Genomic DNA, 12,476 nt, shown 5'->3' with positions numbered 1-12,476 from the left:
TTTGGAACCTAGAAGACAGCACGATCTATAGTAAATAATACGGAATAATTTTAAAATATAATTCACTTAAAAATCGTTCAAGAGAAAGGGAAAGCACAAGTCCAGGATGTGAACGCCTGAGGACTGGCCAGAATTGTACCTTAACATGTTGTACAATTATTTACTTTACAACTAAGAGAAAAATTTAGAAGCTGCTGCAACTTTCAAAATACATATTCTGATGAGGAGAATAACTCCTTAAAGTGTTGCTTGCCCAAGTTGTACACAAGTTTTGGATTGTATGGGATGCTTCTGTCAATGTTTATTCTGTCCCTTTTATTTTGTGATGCTTCTTTCAGTATTTATTTTCAATCTCTGTTCTCATCTTTAGTTTGGGGCTGAGTCTTGTCAGACCTGGGTGGTAGGGAGATGGCAAGTGAAAGAAACTTAAGGTACCTTGGGAGCAGTCTGCTCAACTTCAGAAGCAACTCAAAATCACCCTCTTCTTCCTGAAATTGCAGACTTTTTTCTTGTGCCCCATTCTACTGGGTTACACTTAGCTTGTGCAGAGGATACAGAGGAAATAATAGCTGAAGAGTACTACTGTTTTCCAAAAGTCATTATGTGGTGTAGATAATCCTAGCCCATGTTTTCATGTCATAAGCAGTGATGACTGAGCATGTGTTTTCCTTGACTGTCTTTGAGAAGATGCTTCTCTGGGATATCAAATGCAGTATGTTACTATACTGCTTGCTTCACCTATTAGTGGTTTGAAGAATTTCCTTACAGTTCTTAAGATAATCCAGATGCATTTGATGCTAATTTACTGCTTGTGGAAAAGTGGAGTATGAAAGGAGAAAATGCTCTCCTCAAAAGGCATGTGGAAATTTTATTACCTCAAATGAACAGTTTGCTGGTATCTCTATAGGTTTCACGTGTGGCACCATTCATTCCTATCACTTGTTTAGAACTTCTCAGAGTGCAACAGAAATTCATGACTTGAGATAGTATGAAGAATGTGGGATCAGTATTTGAATCTGCAGTTGGGAAGTATCGTAGGCAATTCTGGCTAGTAATTATCTGGCCAGCCTTCAGGCGTGTTCCATTCAAGACAGTGATTCTCAAAGATTTTCTTGATTTTTGATTGAATGATTTTTATCTATGAGCACTACAGTCTTTATATAGAAACTAATATTAATTTCCAGTTCTGGGCCAACTGGCAGATCCAAATACAAATATTACTAATTGGCCACTCAAGTCTTTCTAGCAATTAATTCAGTTATAAACAATTCAGACCTTTCTGTAACCAAAATAAGATCCATACTTGGTTTATTTTTCACATAATTATTTAATGTTGGACAAAGATGTGTAACAAACCATTGCTGAGGGAGGAGGATGAGATGATCATAGATTCATAGAATGGCTTGGGTTAGAAGGGACCTTAAAGCCAACCCAGTTCCAAAGCCCCTGCAGTGGGCAGGGCTGCCCCCCACCAGCTCAGGCTGTCCAGGGCCCCATACAATCTGGCTTTGAGCACCTCCAGGGAAGGGGCACCCATAGCTTCTCTGGCACAGCCTCTGCCTGGGCCTCACCACCCTCTGAGTTTGGCAGACAGATAAAGTATAACCTTTATCATAAAGCTGTTCATAGATTTTTATAAAAACACAAAAGATGCATGTTTTCCTCCATTTCAGACTTTTGCATGAAGTATTCTTGTGATTTATCCATGGTAGGCAGCTAAATTTGCATGCTCCCCTCCAGCAGAATGCAAAGGAGAACTGTAAAGGTAAAAGTGAGAGAACTTACGGGTTGTGATGAAGACAGCTTAATAGGTAGAGCAAAAGCTGGGTGTGCAAGCAGAGCGAAATAAGGAATTAATTCACAACTTGCCATTGCTGTGCAGATGTTTATCCATTTCTAGGAAGGCAGGGCTTCATCGTGTGTAATGATTACTTGGGAAGACAGACACCGTAGCTGTGAACATCCACTATTCCCTCCTTTTCCCCAGCTTTTATTGCTGAATGTAGTGTCCGTAATGATATGGGCTATCCTTTTGGTCATCTGGGGCCAGCTGTCTTGGCTGTGTCTTCTCCCAGCCACTTATGCACATCCATCCTTCTCACTGGCAAAGGAATGTGAGAAATAGAAAATACTTTGACTGTGTGTAAGCTCTGCTCAGCAGCAAATAAAACATCAGTATGTTACCAACATTGTTTTCATCACAAATCCAAAGCATAGCAATATTGAGAAAATTAACTCTATCCCAGTATAAACCAGCATAAATATTCTGTCAGCAACTTTGATACTGAAAGAATGAGGGAAGGCTGTCTGGGGAAAAATTTAAGTTTCTAACCCTGACTGTTGGTACAGTGATGAACCAAATATTCATTAAAAATCAGTTGTTTTCACTTAAAATTATGCACCTGCATGTTTGTGCATTGTTAGTAGTTTTACAGAAAATACTTTGTGATACAGATCACCGAAATGGGTGGTTGCAAGTAATTATGCATGTGTTTCTGCACTGCATTTCTGTATGGTGAAACAGGGCCTCTAGTGGAGCTCTGTCAATATGGATCCCATGACATTCTTTATAAATGCCGTGGTATTTCATCCTGGTATTCGAACTGGATTTACAAATTGATTGCATTTGCTTGTCTAAACTGCACTACAGTCAGTGTTGGCACACTGTTATTCGCCAGTTTTAAACTGTTCTGTATTGTATTAGCTGCATTCCAGCTTTATGATATCTACATTTTGGGGATCATTAGGCTCTGATCCATGCAGGGACTATCAGTTCCTCATTGGTGTCTAAATGATACTTCATGCCTATTTATTTGGCTTCAGTTCCAAAATTCCTCTTTAGTCTCTGTAGCATTGTGTTTCTGGTCACTATTTGTTCTTACTGTTTATTATAGTTCACAGAGGCTGAGTGGAAATCACAGCCCATCAATGCTAGGATCATAGTAAGCACATATTTGTTTGCTTATAAATTTCTAACTATGGTGGTTTCATACTAATGACTCGCTAAGCTCCACCATGCTGCTCTCTCACTCGTTGTCCCTGTAGGAACGGGGGAAAAATAGAAAAAAAAGTTTGAGTTGAGATAAGGACCAAAATGTCACTCACTCATTTACTGTCACAGGCAAAAGACTGAGCACAGGAAGATGAGCAATATGCAGTAAATTACACTAATGACATACTTGAGCAGTAAGAACTAAAAGCAATTAAAATATCTCCCCCAACCATCCTCTCCTAACTGCTTCCCCCAGGCAGTGCAGGTGAATGGGGGCTGTAGTCAGGCCATAGCGGTTCACTGTGCTGTTCCGCCACGGTCACTCTCTGCCCCTGCTCCACACGGATTCCCTCCCACAGGATGCCATCCTTCCCAAACTGATCCTGCGTGGGCTTCCCACATGCTGCAGCTCTTCAAACACTGCTCCAACAATGGCTCGATACCATGGGACATGATTCCACTGAGGCAGCAGCTACCCCAGCCCTCCTGTCCTTTCTGCACTTTACTGGTCAACCCAGAATACATTTTGTCACCTTGCATCCTATTTTGCTATTTTGTCTTGCTTCCCTTTTCTGTGGCTGAAGAGGAAAAGTGGCTTCTAACAAATGGGCTTAATCTTCCAAGGTGCCAAAATCTACGGCCCTATATAGTGAAGTGTGTTTATGGTGGATTTTAAAAATGCGAATGGGTTTCCTGATTTCAAGGGTCATTCCCAGGGTGCAAGACACTGTCCATAAATGACAGTGACATAGCCAGCAAAATGTCAGGGGTGCACATTCCCTTCCATAGTAATTCATTTCCTCTCTGCTGTGAATAAGAGAAGTGGATGGAAGGCATAGTGTACAGAAAGACTAGATGTGTAAGGGGAGACAGAATTGGTGAGGCCTGCTCATTATGTAAATAGAGGTAAGCTGGTAAGCCAGTCAGAAGTAGGCACAGGTTTCCGTGCCTTTAACATTGTGCACGTGATTTTTCTCAGTTCGCTTGGACACTGGATCTTACTCTTGCTTTTTATTTAGTGGGATTCTTCAGTCTGGATTCTTCAGCTTGATATCATCTGTGGTTACTTCTTATAGTCTCTTGCATATCTTTTTTTAAAGTTATTTTATTAAAGATAACTTTCAGTAAAGATCATCAGACTGAGGACATGGTGCTGTAGGTGATTGAGAGGGAAAAGAATTTTGCACAGTGTTATATTTCACTATGTTGTGTTTCTACTCTGTGATAGCCTGGAAGACAAAAGAGTACTGCAGAAGCAGAACTGACTTCACAGGCCTAGTGCAGATATGCTGTTGTACATAAGTGTGAACAAAAAACCAAGACAACACACTGTAAATAGACAACACTCAGATAAATCACTGACATTTTCCTTCCTTGTATTTAATTGTTTCAAAGATCTTTACAGGATCAGCTTATCCAATTTATATCTGGCTCAGAGCTTTGCTGTCAGGTCTTATTTTAGTTACTAAATTCTCTGAGACAGAATACCTAGGTCTGTACAGTGGAAATGATACCTTATGTTCATCTCTGCACAGATAGTTTAAAAAAAAAAAAATTTGAGGGTAATAAAATTATGTCTACCCAGGGTTAGGAAAGTCCCTCTGGAACATTTGAGAGGAAAATCTTACTGTGATTGTAGAAATCTCAGTAGCTTGACTAGACTATTTGCTTCTCTTTGGAAACGCTAACAGATAGTAGAGCAGACTGTGGGCTTGCCGAGGGCTTTTCTTCATGCCAGAACTGCGTTGTTTTTTTCCTAAGATAAAAACCTTTGAGAGCTTTTCAGTGCAACAAACTTGTCTTCAGAGTTGTGTAAATACGTGTTTGTGTGTTTGTCCAGAAATGGAATAAGAGATGAGATCTCTAGACACACTATAAGTCTCTGGCTCACGGATGTTTGAAAAACAAATGCTGGCATAACTCTTAGAACAGCAAAGGTACAAATCCCTCAGTAGCTCCCAAGTGTGCCTTATTGGTCCTTTTACAGATAAAGAGAAGCTGTTTCCTGACACGCAATTGATTTTAATGTTAACTTTTAGTCACTTAAACTAGACCAGTAGACATCAGGGCAAGTTTTTAATATATGTTCCTACAAGGCCGAGCATGGCCTTCCGTGGCTTATATGCGAAAGAGCTTTGGCACAGTTTTGCACCTCTCATTTAAACATTGTTTTATAGGCTGAACTCTAAATACTCATTGTCTGAACTGTCAGGATGGTGAAGGTGATTAGCAAGCTGCTTAGATTGAAAAGTGGCTTATTTTAGGTACACTGATTCTCTGCCAACAGTTTTTGTGTTGGTGGCTTTTTTGTGGGGTGCTTTTTGTGTTTCAGTTTGTTGGTTTTTTTTTTGTCTCTTCATTATTCTCTAAATGGACTTCAACATCTTACTCTGGTGATTAAAACTATGTCAAATTGCACATGACTGCCCAAATCTTTCAGAATTGATTATTAATAGAGTTTTGGAACAAATAAAACTGCGTTAATTAGTGCATCTGTAATCAGTGATAATCAGCTCTATTCATCTATAACAAACATCTTTGCCTATCACACTGTAATACAAAGTAAAAGTGGCAGCAGTTGTATATTAACACAATTGGCATGAGCTTTGTTTTTGCATACATTCAGTACTTGGTGTGATGGTTTTTTACTTGCTTCATATGTTTAATCATATTTCATCATCTGTCTATGAGGTTTGTTGGATACACAGTCCTCTGTAACTTCTATTGCTGTGGCAGAGGATCTGCTATAAATCAACAGTGATTTATTGGTCTGAACCATGGCTGAGATCTTCATCTCACAAATCATCCTATCTCTATTAAGCTTATTCACATTGCTGCATCTTTTGGTGTTTCACATTCTTATCTGTATGCATCTCTGACATAAAATTTTTAGATAAAGAAACGTTATGGTCTGATATTGCAGAACTTGGACCAAAATACTGCCTCAATCACAGGTTCTTTGTAAGATATCCAGGTGCCACGGATGTGTGTTACTGGAATCTCTCAGGAAGGTCTCAAGTGGTTCGAACCAGTATATGAAGATAACTCTTTTTGGTGGTGTACAAAACTCAGAAGTTTCAGAGCTATGATTGTATGACCAATACAGGGTCAGGAACTTTATAAGATGTTATCGTAAGGCTGTCACCACTGATTATGGCCAGAGATCTATCCTACCTAGCATCCTTTATCCAACAGTAGAGATAAGCCTCAGCATTGAGAAAGACTGGGGCAAATATATGGTATATCTAATCCAACGTTCTCCTAGCCCCTGTTTTTCAACTTGGAATAACTTGGCCTCATGTTACGCGTTTGTTTAATAACTTGCAGTATATTTTTTGAAGTGTGAGGTACTGGAGTGCCCTTGCTTGGAAAGCATTCAAATGGTTTAGCATCTATTTTATGAAGAACCAAGCTTTTTGTTTTCTTTGTACTGTTTTTTTTTTAAACTTTTTTTTTATTAGTCTCTCATACTTGTATTAGGAAGAAGTGAACACCTGATTCCTATCCGTTTTTCTGTTTGTCTCCATCTTCTGTGTGACCTGCATTTATGTAATGGGAGAGTGTAATTAGGTGCCACCCTAGCCTTCACTTCGGGCTAGATAAATACTTCTCCCTCAGCCCCTTCTTACAGATGATTTGCTGCAGCTCCTAATCATCTTAGGAGCCTTCTTCTAGACTCAGGAGGAAAACTTTGAACCCATGTTTTATCTATTGTTTCACCTACTTATTTTCATAAACTGCTAAAATTCTGCTTACCTGCTGTTGTAAACAAGTATAGAACAAGCCTTGAATCCTTCTGGATTTTCCAGGGAAACTGACTGAGCTGTGTCCTCAGTAGCACAGTATGCAGTATTAGCTGGTTCTGGCTTTCAGTCAGCTGCCAGAGGAGTAAGCTTTGAACTGAAGTGCAACTGGAAAACGTTTCTAATTAGCTTACTACCTGCCTACTGGCTTGATTTTGTTATTTTCTTTAAATTGTATTGGGGAAATGCCAAAACATCTGTAAAGTTTTATTTGAAATTGAAAAGCTTTATTAGTTTGGTGTCAAGGACCTTCTGTACTCACTTCTCTGTAACACTCAAGCCACTGAGCACTAGTCACGTGCATCCTGATAGAAAGCAAATGTTAACTTTTCATGCTTGAGTACCTACTGACAGCTAACATTGAGCTTGTAAGCACATGTATTTGCACTGGAAGTGGTATCTGCTTTACGAGAAGGAACACTGCTTAACGTTATAAGGTAATGGTCCTCAGATCTTCTTGCCAGAATATAAGAATGGAGACTATAAATAAGATCTGAAATATACCCCTTCTTAGCTATGACTATTCACGTACAGAGTGTGATGACCATGATTGTGACAGAAACTCACGGGCTAATACAGTCAGTGCTCTCTGAGTATATATAATACATATAAAATATGTTTGAAGGGAAAGAGAGAGTTTCCCTAGAGCCTTTTAGCCAGACTCCCAGCACAGAAGCTGTTAACATAATCTCTGTCAACCGGAACAGTCTTTCACCAGCCTGAGAACAGAGCCCTCTTATCCCTCTATTCTGTTCCAAGTAGAGCCTGCTCTGAAACCATGACCTAGACCAGATCTTATTTATTCCAATCCAGTTTATGGGAACTCAGTTCAGCACTCTTTGAAATAGCAAAACTTTTGTGTCTTTTTGATAATTTAACTTATTTCCAAATGATATGTGAATAAAAAGGTATATCCAGTCTTACTGGATTTAGTAAAGTCTTTATATGGTGCAGGACGGAGAACTATTATAGAGATGTGACGATATATCATAATTGTGAGATGGGTGAACACAATGTAAAATAGTAGAAAAGGCTACCAGGCAGATTTCCCATCAGTCTTCAACAGTTTGTTCTGATTTGGTGCCCTGAAGCACATAAAATCTAGAGGAATTTCCAGTTTGCTTTGACTATCACTCTGTAGCTGAAGGTTCTTCAGAGGGGACAAAACTGAGTAGCTGGATGACTGATTTCTGCTCTCTTTTTGCCACTCCTGTCCTCTTGAGGGCAGGTGCTGTGTTGGAGGTAGAGGAAGGGAGAGACCTCCTGCCTCTTTAGCCTTCTTGGACACGTGGGTTTCAGTCCCCCTGTGACTTAGTTACGAGGGAAGGGAAATTCAGGCACACAATTCACAAAGTTGCTGACCTCAACCTGCCTCCAAGTGTCTTCCTTCTTCCTGCTGCTTATTTCTAGGGTAGCCTTTATTCTCAGTCAAGATGTTCATGTTTTATCCCTCCCAAATTAGGGTTTTTACTAGACTACATATTAGGAATTTTGTGCTCGTTTGCTAACATGGAAAATATGGAGAGCTTAGTTTTGATTTCAATGACGGTCTATCAGCAGATCATTTACCTATGTTACACAGCAATCAGGTACCTCACAAGCGTGCCTTGTGGTCTCTTCAGATCACCAGAGTCATGCAAAAGAATAGTAGCACTAGCCCAAGTGTGCCATTCTTGTTCTTTTTCATCTTAACTGATGCCACAAAGGCATTTTGCGTACATGCTGTTTTAATAAGTTTTAGAGATAACTGCAGAGAATTTGCTCTAGTGTCTTTAAAACCTTAGTGACTGAAGACTTTTTCAAGTTACAGGCTGTTACTCAACTAACATTCGGACCACGTGTGAGTGCTTTCATACGTGTAAGTGTTCTGAACATGTAGCTGTTCTGCCTTCAACATACATGTTGAATCATAGCCTTATTATCTGACCATTTTCTAACTACAGCTAAATTTAATTTGTTACTTTCACATGAGGCATTAGGTTTGCTGTTGTTGTTTCTTGATGGAGTGCAGCTCTGTCTATGGATTTAAAGCTGAAAAAAAATAATCATAATCTACTGCTGCATGTAAAATATTGCTTCCTAAATCCAAGTGTAGCCAAGTGTACTGTTAAGTTATTTAGAAGGTTCTTAAATTACTTCTACTTTAAAAAATACCTTTATATATTCCATTTTGTTAGGTTAATACAAAATTGCTTTCTTGGCTTGACATTGATATAAATGTTCTTTTTTTTTTTTTTTTTTTTTTTACTCCTCTTTACAGCGGACAGTAAATTTTGTTGCTTGATATTTAGAACAGATACTAACTTTGAATAGAACATTGTTCCCTAGCCAGATCAGTAGCTACCTAATTTTTTTCCAGTATTAGCTCAGAACTGGCAACAATACAGCAGTAAAAGAAGAAAAAGTTTGAGTAGCTTCAGAGATTGCTTAGATTTAATCCAATCGCAAGCACTGTTAATTTCTTTTTTGTAAGACATCTCCTCTCCTGTAACTATTTGTAGATGTCAGCCCTTAACCTTATTTTGATAAGAATGGCAGAAATAAATCCCTTCTGATAGCTTTTATTTCTTACTAGTCTAAATAAGGATATTCCTAGTGTGTGTTAATCTTGCTTGGAGATGCTTAATCAACTGGTCTCAATGAGGCCGAGTGTTCTTATGTTGCCTGCTATCGGTTTGGCTTTTCTGCATTGCTAGTCAACTGTGTCAGAATGTCCGCTGCCTGCACTAATTCAAACCACGAAAATTCTCCATTCAGACTTTTTTTCCACAAGACTAGAGAGTTACCCTCATTTGGTTTTATTGAGTCCTATCTGAGAGAACAAAAGGAGCAAATGTCATTTACATATTCATTTACCACAAGTGAGACGAGTACCTTGATTTCTTTGTTCTTCTCCATTTCTTTCCTTCTGAAAAATTTAGCGTTTTGCACACACCACCCCCCACCCATGCTTTTTATCCTTGTTTAAGTTGCCAGGCCAAATGAGGAAACAATTACAGGATGCTGGCTTTAAAAGTGTCTGACTTTGCCAAATAAGTTTATCTTTTTTTTTTTTTTTTTTCACTGTGGCTTAAAACATGCTAAATTCAAAGCCAAGTTACTAAACTAAAACTGATGGTAACTTCCATTTTTTTGCATTGGGCTTACAATAAACTTCAATAGTATTTCTACAGTTCCTTTGCCAGTGATTAGTTTGGAAGATAGTATGTTTTGAATTTGCTGAGAGATCTACTGCTCTTAGCTTAGTTTTAGTACTTTTAAAAAGCAATCAATAATGCCTGTTTTGTAATAAGCAAAATTTACGAACTGACAGGCAAAATGTAATTATAGTGGGTATTCTGTACAAGAAAAAAGAGGTGATCTTAAAACCATCTCAGCATTCTGTTTGCACTCATTTTCATTCATATAAATGATTAAGTGGTTCTGTGCTGAAACATTTCTCTCTCAAGGCTTAACATGGGTCTGGAAAAGTTGTTGCCAAAGATTTTTATAATGAAGTCAATGACCATTTGCATTGCCTTTCTACAGACCAAATTTTTCACAGTATTATTTTTTATGACTTAGGGCCTAGCTTCAGTAGTAACTTTGATATCTTTTGTTTTTAATCTCTGGGGGCTGTAGTCATAAAAACATGTAAATTCATGACAAAAGTGAAGACCGCATCAAAAACTGGATAAGTTTTGCAACTGACGAAACTGTTTCCCTCTGCCTTTCCTCTGCTGAGAAATGGTTTCTTCCTGAATGAACCACTATAAGAACATTCCAAAAACATGATATAATGAAAAGAAGAAGAAAAGAAAATAAAAGAATGTCCTGCTTTTAAGTGATTTTCTCTTATAGGACCTGATCCAAAACTCACTGAGACTTGTGAAAAAACACCTACTGAGTTCAGTAGGCTTTGGAACAATCTCAGAAATAGAGATGTTAATTTAGTTTCCATTGAAAGCCAGGTCAAAACTGTGTTTTGTCTGTTATTTAGCAATGTGTTGAAATGTTATGTAGTTAAATAAATATTGTCTATTAATGATCAGAAATTACAAGGGTTTTTAGTACAAACTAAAGAGTTCAGGCAGTTAAAGTACAGCCTGTCTAATTCTGAAATAGGCACACTTTGACACACATCATAACTGCTCTTCCTACTTTGCTTTCGATTATATATATTTCTTCATCAATAGTTTTGGCTGTGCAAATTCTTATCAGATGATCTACCATTCTAGGTATTAGAAACAAAATCAAAACCAACAAGAAATAAAACCTTGAGGTCTTTGAGTCTTAATGTCTTTATGCATTTGGATAAACATGCATCTAACCAGTGTAGGTCAAATCAGCAGATGGGACCTCCAACTGCACCTAATATGTAATATTAGTGTTCAAACTGGTATGGAGTATTGATACAACAGCTCCAATTCCATAATGCATCCTGCCAACTCTGCAACAGCAGGCACGAAGGACATTACTTGCAGTGCTGATCAGTTTATCCTAAGGTATAATAAATTAATTTGCCAGGACTGAAATTGGAGTAAGTGAAAACCTGCAAGTGTGCTAGACTTACTGGAAAAATGGATCAACTCTCCTAGAAGAGAAAAAACCTCACTATGGTTTTCTTCAGTAATAAACTCAAATTGAGAGATTTGTGCACAATCCATAAAGCCCCACTGATCTTTGTGGGACAGTATGTGGGTAAAGAGATCAGTTGGCATAAGACTTAGAATTCTTAGTATTGGAGCCTAAGACTTACAGTTGGAGAGGATGCAAGGAGAAGATGAAAGGAGAAATCTGAGTCTGCTCTCAGATATGCTACTCAGCGTGGCAGAATAGCACAATGACAGCTATTGTTAGGCTAGATGCAAATTCCAGCTACAAACATTACATCAGTTTTCTTGCAGGATTATAAAAAGAAGCCTTCCAGATACCCATATTTCATTTGTGGGAAGTAAAATAATGATGCTGTTAGCTACTGGGTAGAAGATAATTTATATACTGTGTATGAAGCATTTTTGGTTAAATCGAGCTTGGAAGATACTTACATGGATTTGACTTGTGAGACAAGCAAATAGCAAATATTTTATAAGTTTATTTCATATTAGAGAATATTATCAAAGTTTTAATGACTAGTTTGCAACCAAGTGGATTATCTGAAATTGGTACTAGTTACCAGATCTAATGTTGTTTAGCTTTTTCTACAAAGAAAGAGAGAGAAAAAAGGACAGAACCGAGCCCTAACCTTAGTCAAGTTTCAACAGGCTTATCAAGTTAGAAGAAAAAGCTACAATCCGGAGTGAAATTTCTTGACAAAATGTTATGGCAAGCTGACCTGCATGTCAGCTTCAATTCAGTAGAGAAGCTTGCTGATTTAAGCCCTGTCTTTGTATGGGCATGTGGTGTTATATTATCCATATATCCATATATTAGCATAGACTGCAGATGTATTTGTCTAAGCCTGGAACAATGCTCTAGGTGTTTGAGCTTTGCTCTCTTCACGGTATATATCTGACAGGAGGTTCATTGGTCTTCAAAACTGACTGACTGGCAACTCTGCAAACCTTACTTTCTTGTCATTTAAAAAAAACCAAACAATATTTTGAATCCTCCCTGTTTTAAAAAACTGGGAATTGATGCACTTGATGGCTGCTTTCAGTCTCAAGGTGCTTCCGGGGATGTGAAACCACGCCAAGCATATA

The 12,476-nt window shown here is 38.2% G+C and overlaps 2 long non-coding RNA genes across 3 annotated transcripts in view; one reads left to right on the top strand and one right to left on the bottom strand.

Annotated features, from left to right (window-relative positions):
* The window catches only part of LOC110401036, a 48,712-nt gene that overhangs the window by 34,550 nt on the left and 1,686 nt on the right, over window positions 1-12,476 (top strand). The gene's annotated exons all lie outside the window — the stretch shown is intronic.
* The window catches only part of LOC110401034, a 363,261-nt gene continuing 352,550 nt past the window's right edge, over window positions 1,766-12,476 (bottom strand). For both annotated transcript variants that reach the window (XR_002440210.1, XR_002440214.1), the window contains one exon: window positions 1,766-2,101. This is a non-coding gene — a long non-coding RNA (uncharacterized LOC110401034). The remainder of the gene's footprint in view (window positions 2,102-12,476) is intronic.

Source organism: Numida meleagris, chromosome 6, assembly GCF_002078875.1.
Source record: "Numida meleagris isolate 19003 breed g44 Domestic line chromosome 6, NumMel1.0, whole genome shotgun sequence".
Lineage (NCBI taxonomy): Eukaryota > Metazoa > Chordata > Aves > Galliformes > Numididae > Numida > Numida meleagris.
The sequence above is the reverse complement of the archived record's forward strand: the minus strand, read 5'-3'. Positions and strand labels throughout refer to the sequence as shown.